Source organism: Bidens hawaiensis, unplaced genomic scaffold (genome assembly GCF_021521415.1).
Source record: "Bidens hawaiensis isolate Kalapana, Puna unplaced genomic scaffold, B.hawaiensis_p1.1 tig00011802_1, whole genome shotgun sequence".
Taxonomy (NCBI): Eukaryota; Viridiplantae; Streptophyta; class Magnoliopsida; order Asterales; family Asteraceae; genus Bidens; species Bidens hawaiensis.
Window position 1 is genome coordinate 82,191 of NW_027491939.1, and position 11,449 is coordinate 93,639.

Genomic DNA, 11,449 nt, shown 5'->3' on the forward strand with positions numbered 1-11,449 from the left:
AAAAAACAGTTTGTTTGGGTGATGGAGTTCTTGATCTAATGTCTTCTTTGAAGATTCGTCCTTATCAGAGAATTATTTTTATTTCATTTGAAGTTGATAGTAAATGGTTACTTATAACTCCTTCGAAGAAGGCAATTTCTACTGAGCATCGACATGCATTTGTTTTATACGATCATAACAGAATGAATGATAAATTGGTACAATTCTTATTAAATGTTATTACTTAATAGTCAGTTTTATAAATATATATATTAAAATGGTTTTTAACATATAGTATGTTTTCCTATTTTCTTTACAGGCTGTTTCAAAGAAGAATATTGAAACTCAGTTTCAAGACTCACTTCATGTCGGAGTAATTAAGTTTATTTTTGATCATAACCATTCATGGGAGATCAGTTTTAAATTTTACAAAAAACACTATTTGTTTGGTGACGGTTGGAAACAGTTGGTTCAAGATTTGTGTTTCAGAAATGGTGACGATCTATGGTTGAAGTATGTTAACAATTCTACCATTGATTTAAGAGTGTATGACAAGAACGGTATTCCTTTATTGTTTCCACATTTACCACCAATTGTTTGTCATCAATTAACAAACTTCGATCCGAATGGTTAACATACAGTCGATTCTCCATATTGCCAATCGGTAGTTGGTTATTCTCACAATACAGGTTTGAATCATGATAAAAAAAATAAGGACGAAAACTCTAATTGTTATTTAGTGTTCCGTAAGAAGATTGAATATCGTATGGTAATAAATATAATTAGCCTTTTATTTTTTGTTATGTTTTTTTAACTGTAAAAATAATCATATAAAATTTGTATGTTTTTTTCTTAGCGATTACCAGCTGAGGTCGGGAGACTTGAAAATATGAAAAAGAAACGCTTAATTAAGTTTAAAAGTTTAGCCGGCTCGGAAACAATCTTCAAAGTTAAAAACAGAGGCCAAAAAGAGAAGGGGCTTTTTTCGTTAATTGGATGGAAGGATTACGTAATCAACAATCGGTTATGTTTTGGCAACACTTTGGTTATTCGTTATTATAAGGACGATGATGTTTTAGTTGTGGTTGAAGTTGATGGTTGATGAGTTTTATTTATCGTTTTTGTTATTTTTTTAATTTTGTCGTTATTCAAACTTTGTTATAAGCACTATGGTATTTAAAATTTAATTTTGCCTGCTTTTGGAAGAATGTTTGATTGTATTGTTATTTCTTTCCTTTTTTTGATATCTAATTATTTGTTAACATAATCATAAAAAACAAAACTTGTATGTAACCCTAATCTATCATGTTTTAGATATTATACGGTAACACCTTTTATACTTATTAACTTTGAACATATTAGAGAATAGAATATTTAAATTGGACTTATATTGGATATTATCCTTATTTTCTAAATATTATCTTAAAATTAACAGTATATAATCGTTATCAATGCTTAAAGATACTTTCCAAATTATTATTAAAATCACATATCAAAATATATGTAATATTATGAAATCAGTTAATATTTTATTATAACTATCTTCCATATTTATCCTTTTGTATAATTTATTAGCATCTATTCCACCATTTTTCACTCTTATTTCTCTAATAATGTCTTCATCTTCAAAGAAACAAAAATCTACTCCCTCCACCTCAAAGATCAACAACGAAGATCCAAATGGTATTGTATTTAATCCTAAAGAAGCTATCAACCATACCTATTCTTCAGCGGTATTGATTTTTTGATTTAAACCGTATTTTTTTTATTTTTCTTTTAGGTAATCTTCCAAGAAAACCATTGTCTGATGTTTCAAACACGCCAGAACAAAATAATGTTCAAAGTGTTCATGTTAATCCTCCTAATACATGTTTCTTGAACTGATACTCATCACCAAACTATCATTACAATTAATACGGTATAATCTGTAGATGTCAATTTTTTAATAATAATTATAATGAAGTTGAACACGTTTGTTTTGTAATATTAATTTGGTATTTTCTATTTTGTTAATTTATTTTTCGATTGTACATTTGTTGAAACAAAGGTCAACCTCAAATTGGGCAGTTTGGTTATGTTTCAAACAATACACAAGTTACTGTATTTCAAAACAACACACCAAGTAATTATGTGTGTAATTCTCTTGAATGTAAGTTTTAAATGTATTATGGTTTGTTATTTGTTTAAATTTATTGTTATTATTTTGATTGATTTATATTAAAATCCTAAATGCAGGTTCTAATAACAGAACCTATACTCCGTTTGAAGTTCAAAGCGGTTCTTTGTCTAAGTCTTACAAGGGGAAGAAAAACATATATCCGTATACATTACCAACCGTAAAAAATAATTCGCAATATAACAAACGTACGTATCTTTTTGCATATTTCTAGAATATTGAAATTATCTTATTATTGTTATATTTATTATTCATTTTACATTTTACATTATATATTTGCAGATGATACATCTACTCAAGTTGAAACTTCGTTTTCATCAAAACAAAAACAAAGAAAGGATATTCTAGATGGGAAACGTGATAAAATAAAACATTCTTTAAACAAAATTTCCCAAATAAGCCCGTCTATCATAAGTATCGCCTATTTTATTTTAATCATTATACTTTTTTGTTGTGTTAGTAGTTATACTCCGTATAATATTTTGTTGAACAGGTTGTGTTACTTCTTCTAACATCAACACTAGCCCAATATCGAGTAATAGTGCTTCTGTTTCTAACTACATAAATTCGGGAAGTACCTCATCAACAAGGCGTAAAGGACGACCAAGGAGAACAAGCAATACGACTGCTATACCTATGCAGCCATTAAATGATTTTGAGTTTGTTGTAGATGTTTTTAAAGACATATTATCAGGTTATTTGTTAATACATTATGTAATTCTACATAGTATGTTCTAAATCCATGTCATAACTTCTTTTGATTTTGTTGTACAGATTACCTTGATCTTGGTAATCAAACTTTCCAATGTGATTCATGCAAAGCCTGTTTATGGGAAGCTGAATCTAGAAGAGGAAAACATAGTAGTGGCGATTCAAATTTCTCTTTATGTTGTCGCAGCGGGAATGTTCAACTGCCTGAATTAAAACAACCTCATGAAAGTTATGTTAAGTTATTTCGTGGCGAGGATCCTTTAAGCAAGTATTTTTTGAAAAATATTAGACGATTCAATTCAATGTTCTCCTTTACATCAATGGGTGGAAAAATTGACAATTCCATTAATAGAGGAAATGCTCCATACACGTTTAGACTAAGTGGAGAAAACTACCATTCTATAGGAACTCTTCTTCCATTAGATAGTAACAAACCTCAGTTTGCTCAACTATACATTTATGATACAGAGAACGAAGTTTCAAACCAACATCGAGTTTTTAAGTCAGACTTACCTTAACCAGTATATGTTTATAATTTTTATAAACATATTATTTTATAATATATTACATTCATATTAACTTTAAAGTGTATTTTTTCCTTTGTTTTTCTTGCAGTCAATTATCTGGAGATGACAAAAAGTTTTATGATTATATTATTAATTATCTAAAGGAAATGTTAGACTCACAAAATCCATTGGTTCAGGCCTATCGGATGGTACGTTATTCTTTTAAAGAAAATCCTCATAATGATTTAAAACTCCGCATTGTTGGAACAAGGCGATACGATGCTAGGACCTATAACTTACCAACGGCCTCTGAGGTTGCTGCTCTTATAGTTGGAGATATTGGTGATGCCTTGGACAATAGAGATATAATAGTTAGCTTCATCCTTCTTATACTCCCCTCCAATTTCCTTTTCTTTATCCTTTTGGTGAGGATGGTTATAAGATAGACATTCCTCATCGGAATGTCGACCCTTCATCTACTGCTGCCCGTAAGAAGTGCACGATGCGAGAGTTATTTGCATATAGGTTACAAGATAGGCCTAACCAATTCTCACTGCCCTTAAATGGTAGGAGGCTTTTCAATAGCTTTTGGTAGACAAATACACCATGGTTGAGAGTCAAAGGTTGCATTTTATACGTTCTAAACAGAGTGAACTTAGGTGTGACACATACGAAAGCCTTCGAAACCTTAAGACATCAGGAACTTCAGATGTTTCCACATCTGGTCAGCGTGTAATTCTTCCATCATCTTTTACCGGAGGAAGTAGATATATGATGTAAAATTATTTGGACGCCATGTGTCTTTGTAGATGGTACGGTTATCCAGATTTTTTCTTAACCATTACGTGCAATCCCGGTTGGCCAGAAGTCAAGCGTTTTTTAAAGGATACCAGTTTAAATTCTGAAGACAGGCCCGATATATTATGTCGTATTTTTAAGATGAAGCTTGATTCAATGATTAAGTTGTTGAAGGATAAGTCTTTGTTTTGGAAGGTTAAAGCAGGTTCGGTTCGCAAATAAAAATTTATATTTTCATATTTTTTTCCTGCTAATTTTGAAGATCTTTATTTTTTTATTTTGTGCTAATTTTTATTTTTAATTCCAAAATGCAGCCGTTTACACAACTGAGTTTCAGAAACGTGGTCTACCTCATGCCCATATTTGCTTATTCATTCATCCAGATAATAAAATTCATAATCCATCCGATATAGATAAGTTTGTTTCAAGTGAAATTCCAGACAAGTTGACTGAACCAGACCTATACCAGCTTGTGTCGGATCATATGCTTCATGGTCCTGGTGGTGAGGCTAATCCGAGCTGTAGCTGCATGATTGATAGAGAATGTTCCAAAAATTTTCCAAAAATATTTCAAAGTGAGACAAGTATAGATTGAAAAGGTTTTCCAATTTATAAAAGAAGAGATAATGGACGTTACGTCGTTAAGAAAGGAATAAATTTAGATAATAGAAGTGTTGTCCCTTGCAACAAAATTCTGTTAAGAAAGTATAAAGCCCATATAAATGTCGAGTGGTGCAATCAAGAAGGATCAATCAAGTATTTGTTTAAATATATAAATAAGGGTCCAGATCGTGCTACAGTTTCCCTTGTCCAAAATAACAACCCCGATAATTGTAACGATTCCGACGAAACCCGGTATACCCTAACCGGTAGACAATAGTTACGTCATATTTAATGTCGGGTACATGAGTTACCATAGTAATTATACGAGAATACATGGTTCACTGTATTGATTGTACGTGAATATATAATTCATCGTATTGAATATGCGATCAGTCGATCGATAGTTATTGAAACTCGAACGAATCGAGGGTTCAATTATAGACGATGTATATGATATTTAGTGATGTTTACGAAGTATTAAAGCTTCGGGGTAAGTGAATTAAAGCTCAGAAAAAGAATTTTCGATTTAATGGTACGTCGGTACATTAAACGAAACCTTTAATACCAAACCGAGCAAGAGACGATCGATCAAGCCGAAAAAGATGCGCAATTATTAATAATGTGACGTTCTAAGATAATTAATGCCATGGTTTAAGTTTTTGATGTTTTTAAATCGGTTTTATATAAATTACATTTTTAAGCCGAAAAACGACCGTTTTAGCCTCGTTTTAAGCCGAATTAAACGTTTAACCAAAAAACGAAGTGAACCAGATTATCCAAAACACTATCCGGATTGCGGATATCCAAACATGTGGCCTAGAATGGAGAGGTGGGTCCCACCCCACCCCCACATAGTTCCGATCGGATTGGGAGTGCTCCCTTAGCCTCCCATTTTTTTTTTACACAAACATTCCATCTCCTTCATCAATCCTCTCCACTTCACCATCTAAAAACGGAGATTTTGGAGCAAGAAAACAAGGTAATGATCGGGTTATATACGTTTCCATCTTCGTTTCTTGAGTTTAATTGCAAGAAAATGAGGTTTCAAAGATGAAAACCGATTCTTGCATGATCAAGTGATGTATACGGGTTATACAAGGGATCTTGGTCCAAGAAAGGAGTTAAACGAACCAAAAACGAATTTTTATGGCTTAAACTTTAGTTTTGAAACAATAACCGAAACTAAAGTGTAAGAGGCTTGATCGTGAGTGTAACTTGCTTGGTATTGTGGTATGTTGGTTGTAGGTTCTGTATTTAGTGTTAGATAAGGAGAAAGACGAGTTTGTAGCTTGTAGTGGCGGAAAACGAAATGTATATTCGGTTTATGTTCGGTTTTGGAGATTTGGACAGATTGTTGATGCTTTAGAGTTAGGTCATGAAATTTTACAGAGGTGTTAAACACATGAAAATATGAGTTCTGTGAATATTTGGTAATTTTGGATAAAGGATGAATATTTGGTGAATTTAATGCTCGGTTTTGGCCAAAAATGGTGAAAAATAGTTAAATATCATGAAAAATTCTGGAAAATTTCAGATAAGCTTTTTATATCATGTATAAGTCACACACAAAATTTGAGGTCCGTTGGAGAAGTCTAAGTAGGCTTTTCGGTTAAACGAGTTCTAGGGTTTTCTAGCTCGGTTTTAGTGAAAATGGCATGTAAAAGAAGATTTTGGTTCTGGAAAAATTACAGGGGACTATGTGGATGGCAGGAGACATCCAGGAGAAATTTGGGATTTTTCTAAGATCGTTTGGTATTTACGACATATTTAGTGTTTAAATGGTGTTTAAAAATAGATAAATAAATTTTAAATATAAAAATTAATTCTGGAAATATTTTTATAAAATTCCCCACTGTCAAAAAGTGATTTGTGCAAAATTTCAAGATCCGAGATTAAACGGATAATTATTTGTGCTAATTATCAAACTTTTAAAGTTAAAACGCGTAAACCGGTAAAGTTCGCTTAAGCGAGCTGACTGGTGTATAAAAACCCTAAAAATGAACTATTTTCATATAATTGAGTTAAACAAGTAAAAATGAATAATCCGAAAATAATTCGGATGATTTGAGTAATTTTACCCGATAAAACAGTTTCCGGTGCACTAAAGACGGAAACGGGTCACGCGGCCAATCGGGGCGTCTAAACCGAGCTCTAATTTCAAAACTTAAACTAAATTATCAGTCAACCACTATTTTCGGGTCGTGTGTGACCAAACTCATTTTTGAAACATAAAAACGGGTAACCGTGCTAGGCACGCAAAACGGGGAAAACAAGCTATTAGAAAATTTGACTGTTGAACTCTAAATGACATCACAATCTGAGTCCGGAGAAGTATTTCGGGTACAGTACTGGGTTAACAGTGTCCCCAGATGTACCGGTTGATAAGGTTAAAAGGTTATATAAACAATAATGGTATAATAACGATCGTAGGGATCATATTACAGATTGGATGTGTTAACTGATAATGATTGTTGTTACCTGCTTGCATGTGCTAAGGTGAGTTTCACGAGCCCATTTTTCTGAACTGTTTTTACATATTTTCTCGGGGCGGAAGCATGTTACTACTGAAATGTTTAAATACATACTGAACGCATGGATTTGCGTGGATTTATATATATTTTATTGTACAGGAATCGTACGGAAATGTACTAAGATGGTAATTGTCTGAGTTGCTAACATTCTAAGGCCACGGAACACGAGTGATTAACTGAAAGCCTGTAGAGTGTGGATAGTACTATTGGTCTGACAAACCCAACTGGTCCGGCATGGATTTGCTGATGTTTCCCAGCCAGTTGCACATGTCTATTTTGTTGTTATATATATTTTGCTATGTAATGTTAGACATAGCGGTTTGGGGCAGGTACGTGGGCGGAGTATGCCACGGGGTTGTGTGTGATAGTCAGAGGTTTCACTTGTGGGCTCAGCATAATTACATCGATAATATTATATTTTGATAATGATTTATCATGGTTACTCAAATTGTGAAACTCACTAACTATTCGTAGTTGACCCGTTTTCTCACATGCTTTTCAGGTATAATTAAGATGAAGTGATTGCTTACGTGCTAAGTGCTTGATGTGTGTAAGATTTGCGTGCGGGATGTTAGGATACATTATAATAAATAGAATCATGTATCGTATTGTATGATGTGTGTATCACCTAGACGGTAATGAAATACGAGATAATGTAATTTGAAGTATATTAATGTATTCAGTTTTCTTTATAAAGAATGTGGTTGATATCAGAGGTGTCTGTTGCATCCCGTTTACGTTTCCGCTGCGGTTACGGGGTGTTACAATAATGAATATCCTAATGCGGACGAGATTAAAGAATTTTACGATTGTAGATATCTTTCTGCATGTGAGGCTTCCTGGAGGATATTTGCTTTTGATGTTCATTACAAGGTCCCGGCTGTTACGAGACTTCCTTTCCATTTACCTGGTCAGCAACAAGTAATTTATGGTCCGAAGGAAGATATTGAAGACGTTCTTACGAAGCCTTACAATGCTGCTTCAATGTTTATTGGTTGGATAGAAGCCAATAAAAGCTATAGGCATGCAAGGAAGCCATCCTATGCTGAGTTTCCAACATAGTTTATATGGAAAAAGACAGCACCACCGAAATGGGTACCAAGGTTAAAGGGATTTGCTATTGGTAGATTTCATGCCGTTCCTGCATCGTTTGACGAGGCCTACTACTTACGAATACTTTTAAACAAGGTTAAAGGACCCCAATGTTTCGAAGATATTCGCACGGTAGATGCTGTTGTTTGTGATTCTTTTAGAGATGCATGTTATAGAAGAGGGCTTTTAGATGATGATAAGGAGTACATAGAAGCAAAAGAGGAAGCAAGCCATACCGCAAACGGATATTATCTAAGGAATTTTTTTGCAACAATGCTTATAATATTCTCATTATCAAGACCTGATTACATTTGGGATAATACATGGCAATTCTTAGTCGATGGTATTCTTTATTATCAACAAAAGAAACACAAGAATCCAGGTTAGTTTTGTTCTATATGTGATATTTTGTTTTTGTAGTTTACTTTAAAGTAAATTAATTAATTATTTTTCAGATTTGTGTCTTAGTGACGACCAACTTAAGAACTTGGCATTACTTGAGATTGAAGAGTTTTTGGTATCAAACAATTCATCTCTACGTAGGTTTTCGCACATGTCGTTTCCAGATCAGGAATCTATATTTGCCTCAATGAATCCTCTTATGATGGAAGAACTTGCTTATGATACCGATGCTTTGACAAATGATTTTAAGCATTTGTATATATCTCTATCTTCTGAACAAAAAGGTGTTTACAACGAAATATTTGACTCATGGAAACGTAAAAAAGGTGGTGTTTTTTCGTTTATGGTTATGGAGGTACCGGAAAAACATACTTATGGAAAACTTTATCCGCCTCAATTCGGTCTAAGGGAGAAATTGTTCTTAATGTTGCTTCAAGTGGAATAGCAACTTTATTATTAGAAGGCGGTAGAACTGCTCATTCAAGATTCCTCATTCCAATCAATCTTACCGAGGACTCCCAATGTCAGGTAAGTATTATAAATTTTATTAGGTAGTTATTACTTAAAGTTTAATTTATCTTTTATAATTATTATATTTAATATAATGTTTACATATTCAACATTTTCAGGTTAAGGGAAATACTGATGTTTCTGACTTATTAAAGAAAACATCATTAATAATTTGGGACGAAGCTCCAATGATTCATAAACATGCGTTTGAAGCGTTGGACAGAACGCTAAAAGATGTTATGAAAGGTGATTTGGCAAACACTTCTGAATCATTGTTTGGAGGTAAGGTAGTTGTTCTTGGGGGTGATTTCAAACATATTTTACCTGTTGTACAGAATGGAATAAGAAACGAGTGTGTCAATGTCATAATTAGCTCTTCTTACATATGGTCAAAGTGTAAGGTTTTGAAACTAACAAAGAACATGAGGTTGACTGTTGGTTCTCAAATGACAAACACTTTAGAGTTTCAAAAATTTGCTGATTGGTTGTTGGATATTGGTGAAGGTAATCTTGGTGGTCCGAATGATGGTGAAGCAACTATATCAATTCCAGATGACCTTCTAATAAAACATTCCCTTGATCCTATGTCTGATTTAATAGACTTTGTTTATCCTTCTATGTTAGAAAGGTTTAACGATCTTACTTACTTTCAAGAACGGGCGTTGCTTGCTCCCTTAAATGAGGTGGTTCAAGAAATTAATGATCGTATGTTATCATATTTTCCCGGTCAAGAAATGGAATACTTAAGTTCAGATAGTATCGATGAGGTTGAAAGTGTCTCAGAAGATTTTGATCCCACGTTGTACTCTCCTGATTTCCTTAATGGTATAAATATGTCTGGAATGCCAAACCATCGTTTGTTACTTAAGGTGGGAATTCCCATTATATTACTAAGAAATATTAATCAGAAAAAAGGTTTGTGCAATGGAACTAGACTACAAGTTGTTAGTTTGGGAAAACGCATCATTGAAGCTAAGGTTGTTTCTGGTATAAATATAGGATTTCGTACTTTAATTACCAGAATAAGTCTTACACCTTCTGATAAGAATCTTCCATTCAAGTTAAAAAGAAGACAGTTTCCTATATCCGTTTGTTTTGCAATGACTATTAATAAAAGTCAAGGACAATCGTTATCGCGTGTTGGATTATATTTAAAAGACCCGGTTTTTACTCATGGCCAACTTATGTTGCTTTGTCTAGAGTTAAGACTCGAGAAGGTATTAAGATTGTTTTTCTAGATAAAGAATCTCAGTTGATTAACGAAACAAAAAAACGTTGTGTATAAGGAAATATTTGGAAACCTTTTATGAGTTTTTACATTTCATTTTCGTTTATGTTTCAATAGTTGTAATTGCATTTAACTTTTTATTATAAAAGGATTGTGTTAATTATTTTATGTCTAACTATAGGTATATGTTTGTTTGTTAATCATCCATTATTTTTTCTTATTCTTTAAGTTTCTCTTTTATCTTGTACTCAGTATATTTTAGGAAATTAATGTTAAAAAAAATATTTATACGATATTTGATTAAACTTTATATTTGTAGGCTAAGTTATTTGATATGTTTTGGATTATATCTATTTACCAGATTTTGTATTTAAAAAAAAACATAGGTATAATGTTTAAAAACAGTCTGAAACTATAGGGTTAAAAATTAGTTTTCTTGATTCAATAAACCGCCATTAATTTTTATTAATTTATACGGTTTTTGAAGATGAACAATCACACCCTAACTTCTTCAATCAAATACGAAACAATTTTCGTCTTCTGCCACAATGTCGACAATTGTTAACCGGAAATTTTCCACCGATTACAACAGATATGAGTTCCTTATCAGTGATCTTTCCATAATTTACATGTATAACATCCACTCTGTTATGTCTTTTGGAATTCTCAACAAGTACCAAATCTTCGCCGTTGGCAATCGAAATGTAGTTCTAACTGATGAAGAGAACTCGCTGACGAATGCTATACGAGAAGATATTTTACAACATGATCAAGAGGTTCTTCCGGTTGTCAATGTTAGTGAGTGGTATTTTTATCCTTTCCAGAATTTAGTTGTTATAAAGTATGTCAATGGCCAACAGAAGACTGTTAAGCCAAAAACAATTTTGCAATCCAATGATCTTTTCCTATTAAG